Raw genomic sequence first — 15,177 nt, forward strand, 5'->3', positions numbered from 1 at the left:
AATCCGGGATCTCTTCTCTTTCTGTGTAAATAACTCATTTCACAACATATACATCTGCGGCTTATAGTCCGGTGCGGTTTATATATGGAAAAAAATAATTTCTCCTAAAATTGAGTGTGTGCGGCTTATACACCGGTGCGCTCTATAGTCCGGGAAATACAATAATCACAGTTGGATTTTGAAGTCAACATTTATGAAACGTCGTAACATTGCCCAAATATCACGTAGAGTAAACACTGGCATGCTCAAAGGTGGTACTAAAATAGAATTCATAGTGACAGGAAGTTCATACCGTAACTCCTCGGTTCACGTCGTACGCGTTGCCCGAGTTCCTGAGAAGAAATAGAAAAGTCATGATCTGTGTGTGTGTGTGTGTGTGTGTGTGTGTGTGTGTGTTTGTGTACTGATACACTTTTCTATTTGCATTTTTAAAGTGATCCTTTCATCTCTATATTATTTAATCATAACAAAACAGCTGGAAAACTGCAAATCTTGACAGACAGTAAAACTGTTGACTTCAGTGATGTACTTTTTACCTGAGTCCACTAATACTTCTGGTGTTTTGTGACGTGTCCTAATAATTATGATGTATCATTATGATGCCAATTTAGATGTTTTATTATTCATCCGTCTTTGCTAATTGGCTGGGAGTCACAGTGTTAAATATAGTTTTTTATAAACAGGACATGGCTCCATTTTGTGCGATCTAAATGACCAAATATGGTTATTTACCTGTGTGCTTGTGCTATATATTAAGATTAAGAAATTATAGTTTTGGGGCACTCATACATAAAAAATATAGAATTTAACTCTAATGTTAAATATTAATACAATGCTCATGTAAAAGTGATGATCATATTTCAAATAATCATAAAAAAGTGTAATATACTCTGGGATGGGCAATATGACATAATATCTGTATATCGATATACGTTGTAGCCTCTTGTGATAAAGATATATATAATTATTTGGCATAAAAATGATAACAGAACAACCTTTGGCTCTGATTTAATCCCTCTGCTTTTTGCATTTAAAGTCCTCTTGTTTCCAGAAAGTTTGTAAACAACAACAAACACCACAGAAATAAAATAAAATGTAAACTGAACATATATTTGGTATCGTTACTGTATATATTTGTATCGAGCATGGCTTCCTGTATCCTCTTACGCTGAGTAGTGTAACATGTTTGGCTAGTCCGCGTCCTCCAGTGATAATAAAACTTAAAGAAACCCTAACCGACTAAAAAGAAAACTTACCTAAAAACTGACGTTTATTTGCTGACTTACAATAGAAGCGGCTTCACACTACCAATATCGCGCAACCCTAATTTTTCACAATATTTAATCAGGTTTTTTATTGACATTGTTGCTAAATATTGTTTGTTGCCGCTGTGCTTGAGCTAGATTCCCCATGGAGCTGCTAGTTTGTAACAAGCACATCCTCCTGAGACCCATGTAAATAATCAAACAATAAATAAATAAATAAGAATAAAATAAGAATTAAAAAAAATGAATGAAATAAGTAAATGACTAAAACAAATATATCAATAAAATAAGTAAATGACAAACAATTAATAAATAAATAAATAAATAAACAAATGAATAAAATAAGTAAATGACTAAAATAAACAAACAAAAAAATAAAATAAGTAAATGACTAAAAAAATAAAGAAAAATAAATTAAGAAAATAAGTAAATGACTAAAATAAATAAATAAATAAAAGACTACATTTCATAAATAAATAAAATAAGTAAATGACTAAAACAAATAATTAATTAAATAAATAAAATTAGCAAATGACTAAAATAAATAGATAAAGAAATAAAGATATACAAAATAAGTACATGACTAAAATAAATGAATAAAGAAAAAAGTAAATGACTAAAATAAATAAATAAATAAAATACTAAAAGACTAAATAAAATAAATAAATAAAATAAGTAAATGACTAAAATAAATACATAAGTAAATAAATACAATGAGTAAATGTCTGAAAAAAATAAATAAATAGATAAACAAATAAATAAATAAGATAAGTAAATGACTAAAATAAATAAAGAATAAATACAAAAAGAAATACAAAAACGTAAATATAGATACATATGTAAATGACTAATATAAATAAATAAATAAATAAATATGTAATTGACTAAAATAAATCAAATAAGTCAATTAATTAAATAAATAAATAAATAAAAATAAGTAAATGAAAAAAGTAAATGACTAAGATAAATAAATAAATGGATAAACAAATAAATAAAATAAGTAAATAAGTAAAATAAATAAAAAATAAAAAAGATAAAATGACTAAAATAAATAAATACATTGATAAACAAATGAATAAAATAGGTATATGACTAAAATAAATAAATAAACATAACTAAACACATGAAATGTAAATACATTTTGCATGATGTAACTGTTTGGGGTAAATATAACATCCCATTAATATATGAATATATGCTGTGGTGGGCTGGGCTTTGAGTTTGACTCCTGTGACTCATTAAACGATTCATCAAAGTAACGAAATATAAAAGACTGAATTGATTATTCTTCTATTTTATATTTTTTACGAATTTTTTATTTATACTTTTTACAATCATACTTTTCTTGTTTTTTACTTTTCTTATTGGTTGTAATATACGACATCTTTTCTTATTTGCTTTTGTATTTCCGAATACGGTTCCTTGCCTACAAAGGCGAAACCACAATGACGCTATTAATGCTGCGAACTCATAAGTAAGTGATTTTAATTTCTACTTCCAACAAGACGAGGAATGTGGCGAGCAGCAGGAGATAAGATTATTTTTCGTCACCTCGTGGTCCGGGTGTGTGTGGAGACAGATGCACAGATACAAAGCGCCAAATATTTGCATCCTTTAGTCATGTGACCATCAGGAGGAAAGCAGGGCGTCCAGAAAAACTGGCAGCGGCCTTCATGCCAATCTCAGCTGCGATACTGTACTGTGCGAATGATAATAATCAATCCTGTTAGATGCGGGTCATTTGATTCTGTTGATACTGTCGAATTGATTGATTGATGTATTATGCCGTTTCTTTGTGTCCTGTGTTCTATAAGAATCATAATTACGTGACAAAAAGGACAATTCACAAAATTAGTTGACTATGATGTCCCAAGAAAAAAGTGTCGTTGTCGGCGATACTAGCCTTGCATTTACTTGGTATCGCATCCATACCAAAATTATCAGTATCGCCCACCCTGAGTGGAAAGTGACTTTCTGTTTATAAGTTAAGACAAATTTTATTTAGAATTTTTATGAATATTATATGCATTTAAAGTATTTCCACGCACTTATAAACTTATAAATCTTTTTTTTCACATTTAACATGAAACTTCAATGTGCACTCAAATCTCAATGTACTCAATAGTATGTTAAAATCAAAGTACTCAATGGTACTTTAAAAACAATGTAGTTAGTGGTACTTTAAAATGATTGTACTTAATGGTACTTTAAAATCAATGTAGTCAATTGTACTTAAAATGAATGTAGTCAGTGGTACTTTAAAATTAATGTACTCAATTGTACTTTAAAATCAATGTACTCAAAGTACCTTAACGTCAATGTAGTCAGTAGTACTTTAAAATTAATGTACTCAATTGTACTCTAAAACCTATGTAGTCAATGGTACTTTAAAATTCTTTAGTACTTTAAAGTTATTGTACTCAATCTCAATAGTATTTTAAAATGAATGTACTCAATAGTACTTTAAAATCAGCAGTAAATGAACCTTAAAGTAGGGAGGAAAAATTATGAGCGTAAAAGTGCTGAATGTTGCTGGACGAAGCTACAAAAATTAAGTATTATCATTATTATTATTATTATTATTATTATTATTATTATTATTATTATTATTATTATTATTATTATTATCATTATCATTATTTTTATTATTATTATTATTTTTTTTTATTATTATTATCATCATCATCATCATCATCATCATCATCACCATCATTATTATTATTATTATTATTATTATTATTATTATTATTATTATTATTATTATTATTATTATTATTATCATCACTATTATTGTTGTTATTATTTTATTTATTTATTATTATTATCATTATTATTATTATTATTATTATTATTATTATTATTATTATTATTATTACCATCATGATCATTGTTATTATTATTATTATTATCATTATTATCATTATTATTATTACTATTATTATTATCATCGTTATTATTGTTATTATTATTATTATTATTATTATCGTTAATGCAGCTGAGATAGGCTCCAGCACCCCCCGCGACCCCAAAAGAGACAAGCGGTAAAAAAATGGATGGATGGATTATTACCATTATCATCATCATTATCCATCCATCCATCCATCCATTTTTTACAGCTTGTCCCGTTCGGGGTCGCGGGGGGTGCTGGAGCCTATCTCAACTGCTTCGGGCGAAAGGCGGGGTATAATATTATTATTATTATTATTATTATTATTATTATTATTATTATTATTATATTAGTCTAATGATTGAAGTTGTTTCACTTTCATGTTTTACTGCAAATGAAGCTCATCTGCCAACTGAAAAATAAAAAACATAAATAAGGACAACTTGTGTTACACCTGTTTGTCCTTTTTTATTTATTTATTTAAAATATGTTTTTATAATTATATTCTTTAGCAAATATTTGTAATTTCTTTGTTGTTGTTTTGAAGAAAAAAATGTCACTACCTTTAAAAAGTCACATTTCGAGTCCAAGCAGCAGAAGTTAGAAGGATTACGCTAGCTAGCTAGCAAGGTCGCTAGCTAAACTGAGACGTTTCTGCGTACTAGTTTTGATTCTTAGGGTAATACGTGACAAAGTGTGTCTTTTTTTTAGTTTAATAAAGGGCTTCTGCTCAAATTTTGTTTGTAAATATTTGAGTTTTCAAGGGACTGTTGGTGAAGCCTTTAAAAATGCTAACTAGCCTGTGTGTTATTTATAAATTAGAAAATGTTTAACATTTACACTTTAGCAAATATTTGTCATTTCTATGTTGTTGCTTTAAAGACAACATTTCACTACCTTTAAAAAGTCACATTTGGAGTCCAAGCAGCAGAAGTTAGAAGGATTATGCTAGCTAGCTAGCTAGCTAAACTGATACGTTTTAGCGGACTAGTTTAGATTCTTAGGTTAATACGTGACAATATGTGTCTTTTTTTTTAGTTTAATAAGGGGCTTGTCCTCAAACTTTGTTTGTAAATATTTGAGTTGTCAAGGGAGTGTTTGTGAAGCCTTTAAAAATGCTAACTCGCCTGCGTGTTATTTATAAACTTGAAAATGTTTAACATTTTTGTCATATTTGTTATTTCTTTGTTGTTGTTGTTTTAAAGACAACATTTCACTACCTTTAAAACGTCACATTTGGAGTCCAAGCAGCAGAAGTTAGAAATATTACGCTAGCTAGCTAGCGAGCTAGCTAAACTGAGACGTTTTAGCGGACTAGTTTTGATTTTTAGGTTAATACGTGACAAAGTGTGTAATTTTTTAGTTTAATAAGGGGCGTATCCTCAAATTTTATTTGTAAATAATTGAGTTTCCAAGGGACTGTTGGTGAAGCCTTTAAAAATGCTAACTAGCATGTGTGTAATTTATAAATTTGAAAATGTTTAACATTTACACTTTAGCAAATATTTGTCATTGTTTTAAAGACAACATTTCACTACCTTTAAAAAGTCACATTTGGAGTCCAAGCAGCAGAAGTTAGAAGAATTACGCTAGCTAGCTAGCTAAACTGAGATGTTTTGGCGGACTAGTTTTGATTCTTAGGGTAATACTTGACACAATGTGTCTTTTTTTTTGGTTTAATAAGGAGCTTGTGCTCAAATTTTGTTTGTAAATAATTGAGTTTTCAAGGGACTGTTGGTGAAACCTTTAAAAATGCTAACTAGCCTGCGTGTTATTTATCAATTTTAAAATGTTTAACATTTACACTTTAGCAAATATTTGTCATTTCTATGTTGTTGTTACGCATCAAGTCTTCAAATTTTGTTTGTAAATAATTGAGTTTTCAAGGGACTGTTGTTGAAGCCTTCAAAAATACTAACTAGCCTGCATGTTATTCATACATTTTAAAATGTTAAACATTTACACTTTGGCAAATATTTGTCATTTCTATGTTGTTGTTCTAAAGACAACATTTCACTACCTTTAAAAAGTCACATTTGGAGTCTAAGCAGCAGAAGTTAGAAGGATTACGCTTGCTAGCTAGCTAAACTGAGACGTTTTGGCGAACTAGTTTTGATTCTTATGTTAATAAGTGACAAAGTGTGTAATTTTTTAGTTTAATAAGGGGCGTATCCTCAAATTTTGTTTGTAAATAATTTAGTTTTCAAGGAACTGTTGGTGAAGCCTTTAAAAATGCTAACTAGCATGTGTGTTATTTATACATTTGAAAATGTTCAACATTTACACTTTAGCAAATATTTGTCATTTCTATGCTGTTGTTACCCATCAAGTCTTTAAATTTTGTTTGTAAATATTTGAGTTTTCAAGGGACTGTTGTTGAAGCCTTTAAAAATGCTAAATAGCCTGCGTGTTATTTATACATTTTAAAATGTTTAACATTTACTCTTTAGCAAATATTTGTCATTTCTATGTTGTTGTTTTAAAGACAACATTTCACTACCTTTAAAAAGTCACATTTGGAGTCCAAACAGCAGAAGTTAAAAGGATTACGCTAGCTAGCTAGCTCGCTAGCTAAACTGAGACGTTTTGGCGGACTAGTTTTGATTCTTAGGGTAATACTTTAAAAAAATTGTCTTTTTTTTTAGTTTACTAAAGAGCGTGTCCTCAAATTTTGTTTCTAAATATTTGAGTTTTCAAGGGACTGTTGGTGAAACCTTTAAAAATGCTAACTAGCATGCATGTTATTTATAAATTTGAAAATGTTTAACATTTACACTTTAGCAAATATTTGTCATTTCTATGTTGTTGTTACCCATCAAGTCTTCAAATTTTGTCTGTAAATAATTGAGTTTTCAAGGGATTGTTGGTTAAACCTTCTAAAAGGCTAACTAGCATGCGTGTTATTTATAAATTTTAAAATGTTTACCATTTAAACTTTAGCAAGTATTTGTCATTTATATGTTGTTGTTTTAAAAACAACATTTCACTACCTTTAAAAAGTCACATTTGGAGTCCAAGCAGGAGAAGTTAGAAAGATTACGCTAGCTAGCTAGCTTGCTAGCTAAACTGAGACGTTTTGGCGGACTAGTTTTGATTCTTGTCATGTCTGTTTATCATGTTTTGTTTTGGCCATGTGTTTGTTTTTTGGACTCTTTTTAGTTCCTGGTTGCACTTCCTTGTTTGTTCGTTTCCATAGCAACTCCTTAGTTTTCACCTGTCACGTCACGCACCTGTTTCACGTTTTGAGTCACGCACCTGTTTTCACCAATCATGTCACTGTTATTTAAAGCCTGTCTTTTCTGTTGGTCTTCCTGGCGACATCACCTTCTCCGCACATTTATGCTCTGCACCCTTTATGATCACGCTTCTTCATGCCACGTTCACAGTTCCTTGTCAAGTAAGTTTTTGTTTAATGTTTATAGTTCTCCGCCATTGTGCGCGCCTTTTGTTTTCCTAGTCAAGTTTTTTACCTCTGCTGTGAGCGCCTTTTGTTTATACCCTTTTGAGCCTTTTGAGTTTAAATATTAAACATGTCCTCACCTGCACGTCGTGTCCAGTCAAGTTGCTTTGCACCTCGGGAAAACAATCCACGCCAAGGACAAAGTCGTGACAATTCTTAGGTTAATACTTGACAAAGAGTGTAATTTTTTAGTTTAATAAGGGGCTTGTGCTCAAATTTTGTTTGTAAATAATTGAGTTGTCAAGGGACTGTTGGTTAAGCCTTCAAAAATGCTAACTAGCATGAGTTTTATTTATAAATGTTAAAATGTTTACCATTTAAACTTTAGCAAGTATTTGTCATTTCTATGTTGTTGTTTTAAAAACAACATTTCACTACCTTTAAAAAGTCACATTTGGAGTCCAAGCAGCAGAAGTTAGAAAGATTACGCTAGCTAAACTGAGACGTTTTGGCGGACTAGTTTTGATTCTTAGGTTAATACTTGACAAAGAGTGTAATTTTTTAGTTTAATAAGGGGCTTGTGCTCAAATTTTGTTTGTAAATAATTGAGTTGTCAAGGGACTGTTGGTGAAGCCTTTAAAAATGCTAACTAGCATGCGTGTTATTTATAAATTTGAAAATGTTTAACATTTCCACTTTAGCAAATATTTGTCATTTCTATGTTGTTGCTTTAAAGACAACATTTCACTACCTTTAAAAAGTCACATTTGGAGTCCAAGCAGCAGAAGTTAGAAAGATTACGCTAGCTAAACTGAGACGTTTTGGCGGACTAGTTTTGATTCTTAGGTTAATACTTGACAAAGAGTGTAATTTTTTAGTTTAATAAGGGGCTTGTGCTCAAATTTTGTTTGTAAATAATTGAGTTGTCAAGGGACTGTTGGTTAAGCCTTCAAAAATGCTAACTAGCATGCGTGTTATTTATAAATTTTAAAATGTTTACCATTTAAACTTTAGCAAGTATTTGTCATTTCTATGTTGTTGTTTTAAAAACCACATTTCACTACCTTTAAAAAGTCACATTTGGAGTCCAAGCAGCAGAAGTTAGAAGGATTACGCTAGCTAGCTAGCTAGCTAAACTGAGACGTTTTGGCGTACTAGTTTCGATTCTTAGGGTAATACTTGACAAAGAGTGTATTTTTTTTGTTTAATAAGGGGCTTGTGCTCAAATTTTGTTTGTAAATATTTGAGTTGTCAAGGGACTGTTGGTGAAGCCTTTAAAAATGCTAACTAGCATGCGTGTTATTTATAAATTTGAAAATGTTTAACATTTACACTTTAGCAAATATTTGTCATTTCTATGTTGTTGCTTTAAAGACAACATTTCACTACCGTTAAAAAGTCCCATTTGGAGTCCAAGCAGCAGAAGTTAGAAAGATTACGCTAGCTAAACTAAGACGTTTTGGCGGACTAGTTTTGATTCTTAGGTTAATACTTGACAAAGAGTGTAATTTTTTAGTTTAATAAGGGGCTTGTGCTCAAATTTTGTTTGTAAATAATTGAGTTGTCAAGGGACTGTTGGTTAAGCCTTCAAAAATGCTAACTAGCATGCGTGTTATTTTTTAAATTTTAAAATGTTTACCATTTAAACTTTAGCAAGTATTTGTCATTTCTATGTTGTTGTTTTAAAAACCACATTTCACTACCTTTAAAAAGTCACATTTGGAGTCCAAGCAGCAGAAGTTAGAAGGATTACGCTAGCTAGCTAGCTAGCTAAACTGAGACGTTTTGGCGTACTAGTTTCGATTCTTAGGGTAATACTTGACAAAGAGTGTATTTTTTTTGTTTAATAAGGGGCTTGTGCTCAAATTTTGTTTGTAAATATTTGAGTTGTCAAGGGACTGTTGGTGAAGCCTTTAAAAATGCTAACTAGCATGCGTGTTATTTATAAATTTGAAAATGTTTAACATTTACACTTTAGCAAATATTTGTCATTTCTATGTTGTTGCTTTAAAGACAACATTTCACTACCGTTAAAAAGTCCCATTTGGAGTCCAAGCAGCAGAAGTTAGAAAGATTACGCTAGCTAAACTAAGACGTTTTGGCGGACTAGTTTTGATTCTTAGGTTAATACTTGACAAAGAGTGTAATTTTTTAGTTTAATAAGGGGCTTGTGCTCAAATTTTGTTTGTAAATAATTGAGTTGTCAAGGGACTGTTGGTTAAGCCTTCAAAAATGCTAACTAGCATGCGTGTTATTTATAAATTTTAAAATGTTTACCATTTAAACTTTAGCAAGTATTTGTCATTTCTATGTTGTTGTTTTAAAAACAACATTTCACTACCTTTAAAAAGTCACATTTGGAGTCCAAGCAGCAGAAGTTAGAAGGATTACGCTAGCTAGCTAAACTGAGACGTTTTGGCGTACTAGTTTTGATTCTTAGGGTAATACTTGACAAAGAGTGTATTTTTTTGGTTTAATAAGGGGCTTGTGCTCAAATTTTGTTTGTAAATATTTGAGTTGTCAAGGGACTGTTGGTGAAGCCTTTAAAAATGCTAACTAGCATGCGTGTTATTTATAAATTTGAAAATGTTTAACATTTACACTTTAGCAAGTATTTGTCATTTCTATGTTGTTGTTTTAAAAACAACATTTCACTACCTTTAAAAAGTCACATTTGGAGTCCAAGCAGCAGAAGTTAGAAGGATTACGCTAGCTAGCTAGCTAGCTAAACTGAGACGTTTTGGCGTACTAGTTTCGATTCTTAGGGTAATACTTGACAAAGAGTGTATTTTTTTTGTTTAATAAGGGGCTTGTGTTCAAATTTTGTTTGTAAATATTTGAGTTGTCAAGGGACTGTTGGTGAAGCCTTTAAAAATGCTAACTAGCATGCGTGTTATTTATAAATTTGAAAATGTTTAACATTTACACTTTAGCAAATATTTGTCATTTCTATGTTGTTGCTTTAAAGACAACATTTCACTACCGTTAAAAAGTCCCATTTGGAGTCCAAGCAGCAGAAGTTAGAAAGGTTACGCTAGCTAAACTAAGACGTTTTGGCGGACTAGTTTTGATTCTTAGGTTAATACTTGACAAAGAGTGTAATTTTTTAGTTTAATAAGGGGCTTGTGCTCCAATTTTGTTTGTAAATAATTGAGTTGTCAAGGGACTGTTGGTTAAGCCTTCAAAAATGCTAACTAGCATGCCTGTTATTTATAAATTTTAAAATGTTTACCATTTAAACTTTAGCAAGTATTTGTCATTTCTATGTTGTTGTTTTAAAAACAACATTTCACTACCTTTAAAAAGTCACATTTGGAGTCCAAGCAGCAGAAGTTAGAAGGATTACGCTAGCTAGCTAAACTGAGACGTTTTGGTGTACTAGTTTTGATTCTTAGGGTAATACTTGACAAAGAGTGTATTTTTTTTGTTTAATAAGGGGCTTGTGCTCAAATTTTGTTTGTAAATATTTGAGTTGTCAAGGGACTGTTGGTGAAGCCTTTAAAAATGCTAACTAGCATGCGTGTTATTTATAAATTTGAAAATGTTTAACATTTACACTTTAGCAAATATTTGTCATTTCTATGTGGTTGCTTTAAAGACAACATTTCACTACCTTTAAAAAGTCACATTTGGAGTCCAAGCAGCAGAAGTTAGAAAGATTACGCTAGCTAAACTAAGACGTTTTGGCGGACTAGTTTTGATTCTTAGGTTAATACTTGACAAAGAGTGTAATTTTTTAGTTTAATAAGGGGCTTGTGCTCCAATTTTGTTTGTAAATAATTGAGTTGTCAAGGGACTGTTGGTTAAGCCTTCAAAAATGCTAACTAGCATGCGTGTTATTTATCAATTTTAAAATGTTTACCATTTAAACTTTAGCAAGTATTTGTCATTTCTATGTTGTTGTTTTAAAAACAACATTTCACTACCTTTAAAAAGTCACATTTGGAGTCCAAGCAGCAGAAGTTAGAAGGATTACGCTAGCTAGCTAAACTGAGACGTTTTGGTGTACTAGTTTTGATTCTTAGGGTAATACTTGACAAAGAGTGTATTTTTTTTGTTTAATAAGGGGCTTGTGCTCAAATTTTGTTTGTAAATATTTGAGTTGTCAAGGGACTGTTGGTGAAGCCTTTAAAAATGCTAACTAGCATGCGTGTTATTTATAAATTTGAAAATGTTTAACATTTACACTTTAGCAAATATTTGTCATTTCTATGTTGTTGCTTTAAAGACAACATTTCACTACCTTTAAAAAGTCACATTTGGAGTCCAAGCAGCAGAAGTTAAAAGGATTAAGCTAGCTAGCTAGCTAGCTAAACTGAGACATTTTGGCGTACTAGTTTTGATTCTTAGGGTAATACGTGACAAAGTGTGTCTTTTTTTTAAGTTTAATAAGGGGCTTGTGCTCAAATTTTGTCTGTAAATAATGGAGACTGTTGGTTAATCCTTCAAAGATGCTAAGTCACTGGCATACTCTCCAAGCAGGCAACACCCTAAGACAGAAACCACCCATCAAGTCTAACAAGTCTGAGTTTGGTGGCGCTGGAAGAGCCCGTTCGTGTGTGACGTGAGAGACGGGAGACTCACCGCCTACAGTCGTTGCAAAGAGCCACCAGACTGATGCTGAGGATGAGGAAGACGACTAAGGAGACGATGGCCGCCTCAGCAGACGAAAGAGAAGACAACATGTCCGCCACTGTGATGGGAGCCATTGTGACGCTGCTGTCATGTTGAACACACACAAACAACAAATACTACTAAGTACTTCAATAACTGGTAGGTACAAGGCCATTAAGTAATACCGCAGTGGTGAATTAGGGAAGAGCAAAAAGGATGATGACGTAAACATGAGTCACAGGGATGGCAGTTGACAAGATTGATCCAGTTCCACTTTTGATTCGGTTCTTTATTGAGTCACTTATCAATTCTTATTTGGGAAAAATAGAGGAGGAAAGGTGGACTCAGTGGTACTTTAAAATCAATGTACTCAGTGGTACTTTTTAATCCGTGTACTTGATGGTACTTTTCAATCAATGTACTCCATGGTACTTTGAAATCAATGTACTTAATCAATGTACTCAATGGTACTTTAAAATCAATGTACTCAATGGTACTTTGAAATCAATGTACTTAATCAATGTACTCAATGGTACTTTACAATCAATATACTCCATGGTACTTTAAAATCAATGTACTCCATGGTACTTTGAAATCAATGTACTCAATGGTACTTTACTATCAATGTACTCCATGGTACTTTGAAATCAATGTACTCAATGGTACTTTACTATCAATGTACTCCATGGTACTTTAAAATCAATGTACTCCATGGTACTTTGAAATCAATGTACTTAATCAATGTACTCAATGGTACTTTAAAATCAATGTACTCAATGGTAATTTAAAATCAATGTACTCCATGGTAATTTAAAATCAATGTACTTAATCAATGTACTCAATGGTACTTTACAATCAATGTACTCCATGGTAATTTAAAATCAATGTACTCCATGGTAATTTAAAATCAATGTACTTAATCAATGTACTCAATGGTACTTTACAATCAATGTACTCCATGGTACTTCAAAATCAATGTACTTAATCAATGTACTCAATGGTATTTTAAAATCAATGTACTCAATGGTACTTTAAAATCAATGTACTCAATGGTACTTTACAATCAATATACTAATTTGTACTTTAAAATCAATGTACTCAATGGTACTTTAAAATCAATGTACTCAATGGTACTTTACGATCAATGTACTGAATGGTACTTTAAAATCAGTGTACTTAATGGTTCTTTAAAATCAGTGTACTTAATGGTACTTTAAAATCAATGTACTTAATGGTACTTCAAAATTAATGTACTTAATGGTACTTTACAATTAGTGTACTCAATGGTACTTTAAAATCAATTAACTCATCGGTACTTTACAATTAATGTACTTAATCAATCTAGTCAATGGTACTTTAAAATCAATGTACTCAATGGTACTTTAAAATCAATGTACTCAATGGTACTTTAAAATCAATGTACTCAATGGTACTTTGTAATCAATGTACTCAATTGTACTTTAAAATCAATGTACTCAATAGTACTTTTCAATCAATGTACTTAATCAATCTAGTCAATGGTACTTTGTAATCAATGTACTCAATGGTACTTTAAAATCAATGTACTCAATGGTACTTTTCAATCAATGTACTCAATGGTACTTTACAAGTAATGTACTTAATGGTACTTTAAAATCAATGTAGTTAATGGTATGTTACAATCAATGTACTTAAGCAATGTACTCAATGGTACTTTAAAATCAATGTACTTAATGGTACTTTACAATCAATGTACTTAATGGTACTTTAAAATCAATGCTCTTAAGCAATATACTCAATGGTACTTAACAATCAATGTAGTTAATGGTACTTTACAATCAATGTACTTAAGCAATATCCTCAATGGTACTTTACAATCAATGTACTTAATGGTACTTTACAATCAATGTACTTAATGGTACTTTACAATCAATGTACTTTCAAATGACAATAGAGAAGCAACAGGTGGATCAGCATCAACCTTGTTGAGTTTAAAGATCACATGACCTTCCAAAGCCAACAGTGAGGTCCTGGTAGGCTCACACGAGGACTACATTTAGGTCTTGCTAGGCACACACAAGGACTACATTTAGGTCTTGGTAGGCACACACGAGGACTACATTCATCAGAAAACCATGAAACTTACCGTGTGTGCTTCTCACTTCTTGTGTGTCACCAACTGCCGACCGTCACTCACCTAAAGCTGCTTTGGAATGACGGGCAGGTACTTGAAGGTAGGATTCTTGTCCTTGGTGTCACGGAGGAGGAGCCACCTGGTGACACCTGCAGCACACACACATTCCAAGGAGTGTGTCGCAAAGGTATTTGAATGGTGCAATGACATTCCTTCATTCATAAAACTTCACTTACGGACATCAGAGTAGCAGCAGGTATTATTCATAAGGTTCAAGTATTAGCTACCATTCAAGGTAGTTTAAAGGCCTACTGAAATGAATTTTTTTTATTTAAACGGCAGATCCATTCTATGTGTCATACTTGATCATTTCGCGATATTGCCATATTTTTGCTGAAAGGATTTAGTAGAGAAAATCGACGATAAAGTTCGCAACTTTTGCTCGCTGATAAAAAAAGCCTTGCCTGTACCGGAAGTAGCGTGACGTCACAAGCGGTAGTGCTGCTCACAATTCCCCGTTGTTTACAATGGAGCGAGAGAGATTCGGACCGAGAAAGTGACGATTACCCCATGAATTTGAGCGAGGATGAAAGATTCGTAGATGAGGAACGTTACAGTGAAGGACTTGAGAGGCAGTGATGGACGTATCTTTTTTCGCTCTGACCGTAACTTAGGTACAAGCTGGCTCATTGGATTCCACACTCTCTCCTTTTTCTATTGTGGATCACAGATTTGTATTTTAAACCATCTCAGATACTATATCCTCTTGAAAATGAGAGTCGAGAACGCGAAATGGACATTCACAGTGACTGCACATGTAAATACACGATTAATAATTCAGCTTTGCGAAGCTAAAAAAAAATAGAAGCTAACCTAGCTACGTAGCCAACGTGATAGC

General features: G+C 31.8%; 1 long non-coding RNA gene across 1 annotated transcript; it reads right to left on the reverse strand.

The window, feature by feature from the left end:
• Positions 1–271: 271 nt before the first annotated feature.
• LOC133640930 (uncharacterized) lies at positions 272–14,353 on the reverse strand. The gene is made up of 3 exons (XR_009824224.1): positions 14,292–14,353; positions 12,137–12,271; positions 272–332 (listed from the first exon to the last, which is right to left on the reverse strand). It is a non-coding gene; the product is annotated as an uncharacterized LOC133640930 (long non-coding RNA).
• Positions 14,354–15,177: the final 824 nt, after the last annotated feature.

Source organism: Entelurus aequoreus, linkage group LG23 (genome assembly GCF_033978785.1).
Source record: "Entelurus aequoreus isolate RoL-2023_Sb linkage group LG23, RoL_Eaeq_v1.1, whole genome shotgun sequence".
NCBI classification, from domain to species: Eukaryota; Metazoa; Chordata; class Actinopteri; order Syngnathiformes; family Syngnathidae; genus Entelurus; species Entelurus aequoreus.